At 34.7% G+C, this 16,217-nt stretch overlaps 1 long non-coding RNA gene across 2 annotated transcripts; it reads left to right on the forward strand.

The window, feature by feature from the left end:
- The first annotated feature begins 12,304 nt into the window (after window positions 1–12,304).
- LOC311070006 lies at window positions 12,305–14,547 on the forward strand. 2 transcript variants are annotated; one of them, XR_014603597.1, is made up of 3 exons: window positions 12,305–12,398; window positions 13,121–13,171; window positions 13,280–14,547. It is a non-coding gene; the product is annotated as an uncharacterized lncRNA (long non-coding RNA). The 2 variants fall into 2 exon arrangements; XR_014603598.1 differs by having other exon boundaries at window positions 12,329–12,398; window positions 13,117–13,171.
- Window positions 14,548–16,217: the final 1,670 nt, after the last annotated feature.

A 16,217-nucleotide genomic window follows, 5' to 3' on the forward strand; every position in this document is an offset into this window, starting at 1 on the left:
AATAGTTTAACGTTCATCTTTTAGCTGTAAATCGTAATAATGTTATGTAACTTTACTGCTTTATTCTGAAACCAAACGGTATAAACCAGTTAAATCAACAGCTGGATAGAGCTGAGAAGGAATTCAGTACACCATGAACTTCTGAAAACTCTTTACAAAACCATAAAGCTGTTTTACAATTTCATGATATGGAGGAGTCACATCAGTAGCTTTATACATTAAAAGGTGACTCTTTACCCAAAAAGAGATCAAGCTGTTTGTGAAACTTTTTTTTTTTTTTAAAAACAGCTTTATGGTTTTTAACTGGTGTATACCGTTTAAGAATAAAGCAGTAAAGTTAAGATCAAAGTCCATTTGTGTTCACAGTACATTGTTTGCAAAGGCTTGAACTGTCATGTTCATATTCATGTCATTTCACAGTTATGCCACATTGTTCATCAGTGTTTCAAAGCACCAAGTCACCACTTTAGTTGAGGGGCCACACACATGATGAAGTCATAGATAAATAATGTTTAGTTAATGATGACTACTGTATTTGAACGCCAACAGAATTCGTATGTTATGTGCTGTGATTGGCCAATTTTGGGCTCTGTCCATTTACCTGCAGGCTATGAAGAAGACATGAACATGATGGATAACTCATGTTCAGAAAAAAAGTTCTCACATTAATTGATATACTGTTCTAGCCTGTATGCATGCATTAGATAATGTGGATTTTTGTACATTCCTTTAATAATTCGAAGAGTAGTCTTGCATGCATGAATTAATACTTTTTTATGCATGAATTCATGATGATTCATGTACCATAACCATAGCTGTATCCACAATGGGTGGTAAAGACCAATTTTTTGTGTGAACAAAGAAAACATCATGATCATGCGTAATAAATCATAATTCATGATGATGTACTCATCTTAGTTAATGTTTTAATTAAGGTGTTGTTCATCCATGAAGTCATGAATGAAAAACGTTGAACTCATGTTAGTTCCTGATGATTCATGAGATATTAATGCATGAATGAATGCATATTTCATGCATGAATTTATACATGAATTCATGATAATTCATGTACCCTTACCGTAAAGTGTTACCGTTTTTTTTAATAAAAAAAAAACTAAATCACACAAAGACAAGTCAATGTTTTTTGTTTTTTGTTTTAATACATTCTCTATTTGTATATGTCAAAGAATAAGCACAACAATTATGAAACGAAATTACTATAAATCAGGGTGTAAACACAGAAGACATTGATTGGAGTGTGTCGCCCAATATTCAGATTAATATTAATGTTGATTCTTGGTCTTTCTAATTTTTTGGATATTTATTTACATTATTGTAAAGAACTATTAAAAAGAATGCAGTGATAAAAATGCAACGCTCAACATTGTATTTTATTCTATAAAATAATAAACACATAATTGTTTTTCATTTCTTTCATTCCAATAAGCAATTGTCCCAAAGGAAACAAACTGCAATATCCAGCTTCAAAATGAGCTAGAATAACAAACAGAAGTGGATGAAAACTATTTCAATTTAAATAAATTTCAACCATAAAATGACAGCAATAAAATAATGAACAACAGTAAAATAAAGACGCAAATCAGCACACACTTGCATTTCTTACTCAGACAGGTTTCACTCACTGGAGGATGATATGCCGTAGGTATGTCTATGGACACATCCTGAGAAGGATTGGGTGGATTTGTGCGGATGGGTCCTCTGAGGAATTCCTCACGGCTTAAACCTTTAATGATCTTAATGAGTTCAATGCTAATGCAGTAAGTGTGATTCTGGTCAAAATTCAACAGATCTGAGTGCTGTGTCACATAAATGCTCTCAAATCTTTTCCTCCTTGAGTTAAACAAAACAATGATGCGATCTGTGTTGCTGTCATCATCTGATCGTCCAGTGTAATATACAGTGACATATTCAGGCAGCGAGTCAGTGATGTGCAGGTTGCCCACCTCATAGTATGGTAGGTTAGTGTAAGGAAGAAGTTTCTCCCTGTTATAGAATCGGTGGAAACCAAAAGCTCCATTTGCAGGGTTGCAGAGTGCAACCATACGACTGTTGAAATCAATCTGAACACATTCATGAGCAAACCACCACAGCAAGATCAGACCGTGTCTGGGAGGAGGCTGACCGAACTTGGACTTTTTCAGATCAGACAAATTATTCAGAGTCCTCATCGTGTTCCTGACAATCCTGCTGGAAAAAACAGTGCACTTGTAATGCAATAAATGTTATAATATTATGTTTTTTAATGTAAAATATACAAATACAGGGACAACTGCAAAATGTAAAACCAAGAAGCAACAGAAGTCAGTTCGACCTCATTTAAATCAGTTCATTTCATCATTTGTTAAGTCTGCAGAATTGGAACGCCTGTTATTCATAAAGTGCATCATTGATCATGTTGATCATTAATCACATGTTGATCACATGGTCATTTAGTAAATATTTGGGGTAATGGTGATGAATGCTACCAATAAGAGTGTACTTAGCTCTGTTTAATGTGAATGAATTTTAATTAATCAACGTTAATTAATCAACTAACATTTGTTTTTCTTGCAGGAACTACATTCATATGCTTTTAATGTTTCCAAACTCTTTGGGGAAAAACTTGTGACTTTGAGTATGTGTCTATGGGTAAAAATAACATAGTTTTGGGAAGTAAACCTAGACAGTCTGTTAGAACAAATTAAGTCATTGTTAGAACCTTGTGATAAGTAATCACAAGATCAGAGTTTGCTTTACCTAGTAACAGAGGGGTTTGCATATGAAGAACCAATCAAATAGTGGGGAAATTATGTAATGCAGCATGAAATTTATGCCATACCTCTATACTATAAAAACTGTTGTATATGTGTTTTTCGGGGGGATTCTCAATGGAATTTGTCTGAGATCCTCCGGCCTTGCTTCTTGGGAGAGATTCCCTGAGAACTGCTCGGGAAGATCTCCTGGCCGTGATTAAAGCATTTAAAGGACAATTGCAGATCTGTTTGTCAATTTATTCCTGCGCAGGAAGCTAGTTTAGGAAAGTAAGTTAGTTTAAAGAAAACAAGTCAGAAAAGCTGGTGATCTATAGAGTGGGGACGTCGGGGACGGGAACCAATAAATAGAGCCAGGTAGTCCGGTGATCTATAGAGTGGGGACGTCGAGGACGGGAACCAATAAATAGAGCCGAAAAATTAGATTAGGTAAGATATCCAAGTGAGGACGTCGCCAGGAGACGAGACTCAGATATCAGCTACCCGAGTGGGGACGTCGCCAGGAGACGAGACCCAGGTAGTTAGGTTTAGGGAAAAAATCCACAACATTTTGGCGAGCCAGCCAGGAGTCCTCGGAATCTCCCTCTGTCGGATGGATGGAAGCGAGGAACCACGTTGTCTTCACTCTGCCAGACTGCAGAACCCTGTTCGACAGAGGGACCATTCCAGTCGGGCTAAAAGGACCTAAAGTATTAAGGTAGGATGGACAGACTTGACATTTTTCCTTTGAAATGCTTCTAAATTAATTAAAATGTTTAATTAAAAATTGGCTTTTCTGTTAAGTAACATTTTGAAGAAAACTGGTAATCAGATTTAAGGATTTAAAGAGAAAAAAAAGATATGTTTTTTACCTTTGCTAATAAGGGCAATGAATGATTATGGTTAAATTCAACCAAATTAGTATATGTTGAGTATTTTATTTGTTGTTTTTGAGAGTGCGCCTAGAAAGCTCTTAATGAAACTTTGTTCTGCAAATAGCAACTTGTCATGCTGGAAACCAGATCCAGGAGGGGAAAATACCCTGAGATGCTGTAGTAATGGAACTTGCTTTTTGTTTGAAATTTTGTTTGAAAAAGACTTTGATTTTGATTGAATTAAAGAAAGATAAAAATAGAAATGTTGAAATGTTGAAATAAGATCAATAGATAATTTAAAATGAAGAAATTGTTAAAATTATAAATCATAATAATAGGAATATGCATTCTGTGATAATTAGGAAATTTTGAGTAATGAAGAAACTTTTATGAGTTAGACTTTTATTTATTAAAGTAGATGAGATATATAAAACTGAGCAATAGAATTTAAGCAATTCACTGCTTTTGCTCTTAAAGTGATGAAAAAATAATAAGATATTAAATGCAGGTGTTTAAATATTATACTTTCTATATGAAGGCATCTAGAATTTGTATCCCGTTATCCCTGGGAGACAGTGTGAAAAAATGATTTTGATCTAAGAGATTCTAAGAGTCAATGGTTTATGTCTAACTAAGATCATTTTTTGTGCATTGTGCATAGTATGAGAATGTGATTGGGTGACCAACTTTAAATATAAATTGTGATTTGAACAAGCACATAACTGACATCTTAGAGTCATTTTATTTTGGTTTCTTGTAAAAAGAGAAAAGACAAAGAATTCTTTTGTTTACATTATACACTGTGTTATAATTAGAGGAGTTTTCCTGCTTTTTCCTGCACCTTTGCAAAGAAGAAGTGCTTGCTTTTTTCCGCAATGAAGAACTAAGCTTTTTAATAAATTGAGGAATTGCTGTGTTGTAAACCAGAAGAGACTTTTGGAAATTAAGCTGTTTAATTTGATTTTTGCGGTTCTCTGAGTGTTCAAGATTTCAGACAGCTGCCTTGAAAAGTGAGATGACTGCAGAAAAATAAAAGAGGAAGTGGGGCCTGCAGCCGCCCTCCTGAAAGAGGAAGTTGAGACTTCTGAGAGGGGTCAGCATGGGGAGACTGATTCAGCCTGCAAAGGTGACAGTTCACTTGAGACTTTTCCTAAAGACAATTTTGCCATGCATTATGACATTTTGTGGCAATAGATGCAAAAGTCAGACCGATGAGAGTGCCATCACAGCCTGACGATCCACTGTATCAGCCTGAAGTTCAACTGAATGACAATCCACACAGAAAGACAATTAGCCTTGTGGACCAGGTGCTGCATTTTCAATGATCACTACAGAGACCGTTTCAAATTTAGTTATTATTTAACTTGATTGTTTTTGATTATCCACTGGTTTCAGCAATTTTTCATATTCTTCTCTGTTTAAACTAACTCTTTGAATCTGCTTTCAATAGATACCAGTCAGTAACAGCCCTTCTGCAGGAAGTTCAATAGCGGAAGTTAACATTCAGTTAAAACTAAGAGTTATGTAAAAGATTGACTATGCAGAATTCTATGGAAAATAAAAAAATACAATATAGGCCACAAGGCGTCTAGAGAGAAATTATGACTAGAAAAGCAAAAATATTGGTCACTCCATTTCATTTAAAAGGTAATTTTCTGGATTCAATAGAAACAATTAATTTTTCTAATTATAGACTTTTGAAATCACATGCTGTCATCACAAGGGGTACGAGATAGAAATGTTATTTTTTATTTTTGTCCATGGATCAAAGATTGTGTGAAGATTTCTAAATCTTCTTTTAAATAGCTTATGAGCAACAACAAAAAGTTTGAAAAATTTAAATTGTGCAAAAAATGACAAATTGCATTTGAGGAATTAAAACTGATTCTCTCAACTGCAACTGTAGGTCTATACGATTATTATTATTAAAAGTGTTTAATCTATTTGATTTTTGGAAAGTTAGGTTTACGTCCACTGTGTAAACTCAATCACATGGCGACTGCATCGGACAATAGAAAATTGATATCCTAACGTTCAGACACTGTTGCAAGGGGAATGCCACAGTGTGTCTACGTTCAGTAGTTTCTGTCGTCGTCGAACTTTGTTACCGTTCAGATTTAGTGGTATTCCACTCCTAATATATGTTCCCCATTCAGTTCATAAACTGCTATGGCAGACAAGAATGTATGAATCTCTGGCCAGAGAGGGGTGTGTGAAAGTGTGTGAAAGTGAGTGTGTGAAATATGGTGTTCAAAGACAAATAAATTATGTCAATCAAAACAGCTGTATCTAAATTTATAAAATATGCCCACAGGTTAAAATACGCCCACAGGTTAAAATATACCCAACAAAACAACGACCCTGGATGATTTTGACTAACTATCCTGGTCTGGGTTTATTGTTGTGGCAGAAATAAACAATGCTACACCTGCACAGCGTATAACTTTGGGAAGGCAGAGAGCAAGCAAGCTTGCCCTGTCCACCCCATATTTAACTTTTAACTTTTTACAGGATGTCATGATGGATCTCATCGAACAGAACTGATTCTGTTCCAAATGTATAAAATATTGTTTTGTTACTGTTTAACATGAAATTTTACAGGTCTCATCAAAAAAGGACGACCGGCCAGATAAGCAGATGAGTCTGGCGACATGATACATGATGTTGTAATTAAAAAAAATACTTAAGGTCTCCATTCACAGGTGAAAGCAGCCATGAAATGGTTCACTCCACAAACAAGGTCCCATCTGGGGTGCGGTGACACCTCCGTCCAATCATCTCGACTTAAACTACACCAACCAGCCCTCAGCAACCACACACGCCAACGCCAAACGTCAACACCAACGACAACGCACAGCGTCAAGTGAGGGACAAAGGAAGTGCTAGTTTAACTTTCCTCCCTTGCCAACGTGGGAACGCCCATTGCTACGGTTCGCAAAGAATCACCCTGGTGAAGTTGGAACGTCCATGGTGCAACGAGATGATCAACACATCTGGAGGAAGATGTGGACCAACTAATGGTTTAAGCTTAGCATAATAGTTAATTTTGTGTGATGTTTATTGATGTTGTATTTGTTTCAATCAAACTAGACTGTAGGACTGAGTAATTAGATTTCATGATTTGATCAATTATTGATTAATTTGAAAATATTTCAGGTACATGTAAATTGGAAAGAGGAAAATCTCTTAATTCTGTAGAGTATAGGGACTCTAAATAGGTACATTACTGTAAAGATAAAAATAATCTAGGGACTATTTTTGAAGAAACTTGAGGGTTTTAGAACCCTAATTCAGATATCATAGATGCTAAAAAATAAAATAAAAATTAATAGTTGTAATAGTTGTTCTCTAATAAGAGAGGATAAGTTACTTTGCCGGACTAGGTCCGAATAGATAATTGGGTAAACTTCTATAGCGATTAATTAATGACTTCATTAAATATTTTTTAGGTGTTTCCATTTGTTAAAATAGCAAAAGAAAAACTTTCAAAATGAGATTGATTTTGGGAAATAATTTCTGGAATATTATTAATTAGAGAAGTTACCAGTGTGATTATTGAAATGTTCCTTTCATGTATTGTCTAATGTCTGTATTTGATATCTGAGAGGTGACTGCGGGTCTAGTCTATCTAGGAATACAGTAAAATGAATCTAAACAGTTTAGACATTTCAGTGAAATAGAATATTTGCTCATAAAGCAAAATTCTAAAAAGCTTTCTTAATTCAGAATGAAGTTACAGATTTAATGATCTGGATCAATGGATCCATTATGAGCTATTCCGCATTGCAACAAATAGAGGCAGGACATGTTATGTCCATCAGTTAATTCTGGAAAAATAGGATTTTAAGATGGGTAATTAATGATTAAATAGCATATCAGTAGCTAAAGCTATTATCATGGCAAGAGCTTGGGTTAATTTTCAAATAATGACATTGTTTGAAACAAAATAATACAATTATTGATATTTGTGTTAAGGATAAAAAAAAAAAATGAAAAATTCTAGAAGAACTTTTTTTTTTTTTTGGTTAGATTTTATTACACAGATCCTTAAATAGATCTTACTAAGTAAAACAATTGCCTGCTTGAATTAAAAGCTAACAAATAAGGTTAAGAAAAATCAGCAGTATCAGCCTGTTAAAGGCCTAATAGATCAATGCGATTCAAAATCCAGAGAAAGATGATAATTAAACTTGACTCAAGGTCTACTAAAGTTATAAAGGCAATGTACTATGGTATGTTTAGTGTTTTACTAAAGATAGAATTAGATTGCTTGAAGATAGAATGTTGGGAAGAGGATAACGGAGATGGAGAAGATGGTATGTGTATGTGGAAGATGGTATGTGTATGTGGTAACATTGTAAATGGGTTGTATTTTCATTACAACTTAGGATGCTGATTGAAGGAATATTTGACAGGTATTATAAAGTAAAAGATGGGACATGGTATGATTAGAGATATCAGGTGGTATTATAGTCACTGACTTATAATGGGATGATTTGGTAAAGGTAAATTAGATTGCAGGTAAATCAGGCGGGTATGGAATAATTCATTAGAGTAATTAAAAATCCAGATTCATATTTTATTTGGTCGTAGAGTATGATTACGACCAGAGAGGGGAATGTGAATGAATTTTAATTAATCAACGTTAATTAATCAACTAACATTTGTTTTTCTTGCAGGAACTACATTCATATGCTTTTAATGTTTCCAAACTCTTTGGGGAAAAACTTGTGACTTTGAGTATGTGTCTATGGGTAAAAATAACATAGTTTTGGGAAGTAAACCTAGACAGTCTGTTAGAACAAATTAAGTCATTGTTAGAACCTTGTGATAAGTAATCACAAGATCAGAGTTTGCTTTACCTAGTAACAGAGGGGTTTGCATATGAAGAACCAATCAAATAGTGGGGAAATTATGTAATGCAGCATGAAATTTATGCCATACCTCTATACTATAAAAACTGTTGTATATGTGTTTTTCGGGGGGATTCTCAATGGAATTTGTCTGAGATCCTCCGGCCTTGCTTCTTGGGAGAGATTCCCTGAGAACTGCTCGGGAAGATCTCCTGGCCGTGATTAAAGCATTTAAAGGACAATTGCAGATCTGTTTGTCAATTTATTCCTGCGCAGGAAGCTAGTTTAGGAAAGTAAGTTAGTTTAAAGAAAACAAGTCAGAAAAGCTGGTGATCTATAGAGTGGGGACGTCGGGGACGGGAACCAATAAATAGAGCCAGGTAGTCCGGTGATCTATAGAGTGGGGACGTCGAGGACGGGAACCAATAAATAGAGCCGAAAAATTAGATTAGGTAAGATATCCAAGTGAGGACGTCGCCAGGAGACGAGACTCAGATATCAGCTACCCGAGTGGGGACGTCGCCAGGAGACGAGACCCAGGTAGTTAGGTTTAGGGAAAAAATCCACAACATTAACAAATTTGAATCTATTCAGCAGATTTTCTCTCAAAAGCAGCACATCAAAGTCTGTTTTGACCAAGACCAAACAGCAGCCTCACACACATGTGGTTTATGGGGACTCGACAAACTGCATTCGATCACTTTACACTAATAATATGTGGTTTACACTATAGCTTACACTAATCCTAACAATCACAGAAAGTGTGACCACAGGAAGTGCCCTCTGTAAAAAGTAATATGCCATATCTACTCGATAAAATTTTGGCAACAGATTACTAGCAATATTATTAATTAAATTTAACAAATAAGAATTGAGTAAGAATTAATCAAGATTAATTTAAAATTTAAAAACCATTTAAAATGAGTAAAATTTAAACAAAAATATCTGAATAACAGACAGACGTCAAAGATGAATTAAGAACTGTTTATTTTTTATTGCCAACATTGAAGACACCTGATGATAACAAGCAGAATCACAGAAGGAAAGAGAAACACAAGAACTACAACTGACTTCAGCCACCGCCTTAGATGAAATCAACAGAAAATACATTAAATCTCTCTTATTAACCAGACTGACTTTATTTATGTCATTTGTCTATAGTTCTTTTTGAGAATTAACAGAAGTTTAGATGTTAATGGTTTTATATTTTTATAAAATATGTGGTCACCATTATGGTGATCAGTATTTCCTTTAGTTGGGCAATTTGACTCATGCTTTTTATGTCAGTTTGTGGCTTTTTTCATGGTGTTTGCTAAAGCATGTAAATTGCTGCAAAGAAAACCATAAACAAATTAATCTAAGGCGATGGCTGAAGTCAGTTGTAGTTCTTGTGTTTCTCTTTCCTTCTGTGATTCTGCTTGTTATCATCAGGTGTCTTCAATGTTGGCAATAAAAAATACTTTTTTCCTGTAACTGCATGCTTTGGATTCAGTGTAGCCTGGCCTGACCCAGCCCAAAGACAAAAAGAAGCACATTGATCACATGTTTACTCCTTTGATTTTTGTCCCTTTTAGTATTGTATACTGTAGTACAGTGTACTGTATAGGCTGTATACTGTACAATGAACAAATTGTATGGCCCTGAACATTGTTAACAGTAACATTTGTTTATAGTACTGACTGCTCAATAGATTTTGACTGGTTGCAGATTCATATCAACAAAGAACAAGAATTACAGTATCACAGAGACAAAGGACAAGTTTGTGAGATACAGGAAACAGTACTGTAAAAATAGGGGTACAAGGAGGAGGAAGAACAAAAGAGCAAAGAGCAAAGCAGAGTAGTAATTTCTGATCAATTTTGCTACTATGATAGAACATGTTTTCGTTCATCAAAAGACAATGACGGAAAATATGAAATTTGTTTTGAGATTAAAAATGTACTTCTCCCTGAGAACTATATGTTTCGAACAAAGTGTTTTCTATTTTTTGGTGTATTGTTTACTGACTGTTTGATAGTGTATATAATCCCTTTGTCTATGATTTGAGAGCAGTGTTTGATTTTGAAACACAGGTAAAACTGTTTTGAGGCGAAAGTTTCATTTTGCAAGAGGAGTCAGAGGTTTTGTTGTGCTTGAAGATGAGGTTTTGTGTTTAATGTTTTCAGAAAATGGAGCAAGGTTTCAGATATTGTGTTTTAGCAATTGAGAAAAACTGTAACAGCCATTCAGTTTTTGTGGACCCACTAAACATTGGACGTTGGATAGACATGCAGATCATGTCTATATTGGGTCCGTCGGTCCATGACCAATTCTGGACATCTATTCGACGTCCAAACTAGGTCCACTATTTTGACGTCCAACCATGGCCCAACTTGGACGTCATATTGACGTTCAACATTGGACCTTTGAACTGGGTAATTTTTTTGGACGTCATTTGGACGTCTATGACAGGTGCAGGAAATGTACATGATTACTATGTAATAGTTTTATTTATTTACACATTTCAACATTGTTATTATCAACATGATTAATACATATGAATACAGATTATTCATATGATGTTGTAGCTCAAACAGTAGAGCATAGGTGCTTATAACGCTAAGATCACGGGTTCGATACCCACACTCTAAAAAGTGCATATGGCTTGTCATTAGTTTAAAGAGCTTTTTATACTTGATCTGACTCAATACATTCACTTTTCTGGCTTGTCGTTGGTCTAATGTAATTGAGTTTATTTGTCTTGAAGTAAAACAGTTTGTTTGGGTGTAATTTAAAATAATTTCTTTAAATCAAATTACAATTTTACGTCCACGTCCAAACCACGTGACTACTGACGTCATCAAGCTTGGGTCGAGAATTTTCTGTTCGGCCGCCATCTTGTTTTGCTGTATGAAGACCGTTGCGGATCCACAGTATTGGTGAGTAATCCTAAAAATAAGTTTTCATTAAGTTTTATCGCCGTTGATATACATTTGTATAATATTAAAGTAGAATTCAATACATTCATGCATGTGTTTGGTTGAATATCTGTTTTATTTTGGTCAGAGTCATCTGATATTTCAAGTGTAGGCTACAGTTAATGTTAGTTATAACTGTTAGGCCTAGTAACGATGGATAGCCATTAATAGATACTTAAGTAACGTTAGATAATTTGTGGACTTTTAATTACATTATTTATTTGGGTTTTTCCTGCATTGAGAATTACCAGGCGGCCGTCTCCGTCAAATGGCGTGCCCTATCCGGCTGTCCTCAAAACTCAGAAAGGCTCAGATTAGGCCTGTCGCGATAAATAATTAGAAATATTGTTACTCAATCATTCACAAATTCTAATATAATGATTTAGGTGGTGTAAAGCCATTTCATATCTTGTTGTGAGGGACAGAATTTTTTTTACATCGTTAAATTAAAGTTTGCACAAACTCGTCTTCCCTCCGCTGCAGCTGTCAATCATTTGATCCATTCAGCATTCAAACAGCGCATCGCGGTAAAACTCCTCGTCTACCAATAATCGTGACAACCCAAGTTCAGATACCTATTTTCCAAGCAGGATTTTACCACCTTCAACTCATTTTGATACAGGAAAAACCCTAAAATAGTATATAATTGTTACTATCGGTAGAGATTGTAATGTTATATATAATACATTGCGTATCTACATTTCGTTCATTGAGTGGATTGCATAAGTTTCTGACATTTGATTGATGTAGAAACATTGAATGAGAAAAATAAAGTAGCAAGAGTGGTTAATACTTTAAAATGAGTCAAGCAACAGTTAAGTTGGTGTGATTATGCTTCAAATCAAATGACAAGTTTGCATTCTGTTTAAGCCACGTGAGTGACCACGCACGGACAAAATTCTTCTCGACCATCATCTTCTTTTGCTGCAGGATAACCTCATGGTGGACACAAAATTACATATGGTGAGTAATCTTACAAATTAAGTTACGTTTGTTTCTATCATACATTTATAATCACATGAGGATCAGTTAACTGATTAATGCAAACGTGTTTTATCAAATAATTCAAAGTTTGAATTCAAAGTGGACATCAGAGAATTTACACTTTATCAATATATTGCACAGCACTGAATTGAGTTCTTTTTAGTGTCATATGGCGTTTGAATGGTCATAGATATTTTATTTTAATTGAAAATGTCTACCTAGTCAAGTATTCACTTTAACACATTTGGTTGTGTCTTAAACATTTGCCAAAAAATCGAGTTTGTCTTTGTTGGTATGTGTGTTAATTCTTAAAGTGACAGTAGCATCATATATACATACTACTGTATAACCTTAAAATAATAAATATATGGTAAATACTTGATTGATCAATTACGTTGTTGACGTTTAAACACACTGCAGTAGGTTCTGATTACGTCAACATGCATACACGCACGCAATGACCTATTACATAATACGTTACACAAAATACATTCTTTTATGAAATCTGTATGACATGACATCTTTGCAACTTTGAAAATAATTATTGATAAACTTTCAAATTACACCAACTTATTTAACGTATTATTTATAAATATCTAAACTTGCAAAAATTTTGGCTCTTAGGTGCAAAAGCATATCCATGCATTTTAATATTCTTTATGAAAGTTGGTGATTGCTGTGTTTGTCTTTTTTTAAGATAGATGTTGAAAGACAACAGTTTGGAGTCATTGTAGTCCAGTCAGAAGATAACGGTAAGTAATTGGTCTCTTTTTGGTAAGAGCAGTTCAATTTATGAATTAGCTCTCTGAGTAAGAATTGTTTCCTTTTTTTTTTTTTTTTGTTGCTTGTGTGTCTTTCAGATTGGCCAGAAAGATGAAGCACAGAGAGAACTTGGACAGTTTTTGTGCTCTGTGAAAGTGATGGTCTAAGCACTCCCCCTGGACATCAGCATTGTCATTGATGGTATTGAGGTTTTACATGAGTTGTCCTCAGTTGCATCTGCTTGTGCCATGATGTTTGGAATCACGTACTGAGAACTTGAGGTATCCTGAAGTACTTAAATATACCTTTGAGGCCTTTCAAAAAATTGTCATGGACATAGCGAAGATGCAAATAGATTTTAAAGGGTTAATTCATCCAAAAATGAAAATTCTGTCAGTATTTACTCACCCTCAAGTTGTTCCATCCCTGTAAGACTTTCGTTCATCTTCTTGACGTGTTCACAAAAGCAACACAACGCATGCGCAAGAACTGAGAAGATGCCGCAGATGGGTCTCGATGTAGTGTTTAAAATGGTTCTAAAGTGTGCATTTACTGGATGTCCGAATCGTGAAAAACCAACGAGAAAACGTATAAGTTCCTTGCCAATGCTGCTAAATGAATGGCTTACCTTTCAGCCTTTCCCATCAAATGATCGTGAGCGTCATCTTCTCAGTTCTCGCGCATGTGTCGTGGCGCTCTCGTGAACTCACTCAAGACCCAAACTCAAGAAATTTAATAGTTGAATAAAGTCGAAAGTTTTGTTTGTTTTTTGTACACAAAAAGTATTCTCGTTGCTTGATAAACTTAAGGTTGATCCACTGTAGTCACTTGGACTATTTTAACAATGTCTTTACTAACTTGTCTTGGCCGGCAGAATGAAATTACGTAGCAACCTATGAAGGAGTGAGACAAATCTCAGATCTCATTGAAAATATTTTAATTTGGTGAACTAACCCTTTAAATGTTCCTGCATGTCATGTCTTTTAAGGAGCTTTCAATGTTGATTTGTTTCAATGTTTTTTTTTTTTTTTTTTAATGAATTGATGTTACACTGGATGATTTATCAATGCCATATTAAGGGCTTTTCAATGTTTTCTGTTACATTCCTAAATTTAATGCAAGATAATCTGAAATGTCAAGTGACAATTTTACTATAGCAAATGGAATTGATGTATACATTTATTGATGGATGTTTTTTTTGTTGTTGTACAAAATTACATTGTTGACGGTTTTATTATTGAATGTATTTTTTTTTTTTAATTAAGTCATGCACTAAAACGGTTTCAGTATTGACTTTTGTAAATCAAATGAATTCTGCATCACGTTTTAACAAGTGGAAATTCTGGTTTCTGTGAGTTTGTTGGAAGATTGCACTAAATAAACAGTTAAATGTTTGATTCCAGAGTGTAAAAGGCTTATTTTTTCAGACAAAAATTTGGTGATATTTAATATATAAAAGTTTTAAAAATTAAGTTAATCCAAATAATAATTTTTAATTTAATGCTAATTAAACAAATCTCTTTGGTTGAAAGAGTATTTTTACTTTAAGTTGACTATGGAAATGTGATTTGAGTAAATGAATTTTTTTAAGTTGAGATAAAGTAAACCGATTACTTGTAACAAGTTGAAGTAATTTTTTTACTTTGATCCAACGACTCATTTTTTTCAGTGCAGGGAAAGCAAGGTGTGTGTGTGTGTGTGCCTGCCTAAAGTAGCCGCTGTTTTGTTTGAGCGCGATTATTGTTTGGAAAAGACTTATCTAATAAAACACACGATCCACAGCAAGCCGATCCCGTCTCCTTCCTTCTTCCCACAAACGAACTTTTGTGGACGGACGTCCACATTAGACGTGCGGAAGACGTCGCCTGGCGTCACAAAACAACCCCTTCAGTGGACCGAATTTGGACGTCCAAAAATGACATGAAAATTACGTCACTCCGACGACACATTGCGCAGTGGAGAGTAACAAGTGAACACGGTAGGTTTCATTTCTCTTTAAACACCCACCCACAGTAGGCTACAGCCCATCTGAGAGAGAATTTCAAATATGCTAACGATTTACTACGTCAGAGCTATTTGGTGTTGTTAAAAAAAGGATATGAAAGCAGCATTATCTGGTGTAAAGTTTAAAATAATCCTATATATTATTTAAAAAAAAAAAAAAAAAAAAAAAAAAAAGAACAGAATACTGTACCTTGTTCGCGAGGTGTGAGAGGATGTGAGTCAGTGCACGCCCTCACTTTACTATTTATGTGTCTGTTATAGTGGGCGGTGAAAAATACGTAAGAAACTCCGTACAAAAACTAACATTGGACTTTTATGGATGATTATCAAGGGTTGAACATTTATCAGAGAAACATTTATGTAGACTAAACCTACACTAGACTCGTGAATAAAAGTTGAATAATGCTAATGTAGCCTATTTGGTTCAGCTTTTATAGGCTACTTGGAAATTTTCCCCCTTTTCTCACAGTACTAAAAGTGTTATTAAAAGAAGGTTTGTTGGTGTTATTGAAGGAGAGATGCTTTCTACAGCTGCAGAAGAACAGATGAATAACTGGGAAAGTGAAACTAAAGCTGACGGACAGTAGCACGGGTTTGTAAGATGAGAAAACCTCTTAGATATTATTATATTAAGGCATGCATAGTGTCATGCCATTTAACTAATATTAAATATAAATGGCTGTTTAAAATTGCCATGTATATGTCTATATATGTCACTGTTTTATTCTAAATATAGGTTTACTTTTGAAAGTCAGTTTCTGTATCAGACACTTAAAGCGATGACTAAAGTTACATTTTCAGCTGTTGCTGTCCAGGAAAAAAGATGCAATTAATTAATTGAACACATATTGGCTTAAATAAAGAGGAGTTTTTGTATATCAGTTGACAGTAAGCAGAGGTTAAACAGCACCTGAATGTATTTGTGCATAAATCAGCCATTCAGGGTAAAATATGAGTCTGAGGTGAATAAATAATAAACACATCAGTTCTTCCAGGGAGGGAGGGAGAGGTCAGCTGACTATGTAGGAAACA

This window comes from Abramis brama, assembly GCF_963993115.1.
Source record: "Abramis brama genome assembly, chromosome: 2".
Taxonomy (NCBI): Eukaryota; Metazoa; Chordata; class Actinopteri; order Cypriniformes; family Leuciscidae; genus Abramis; species Abramis brama.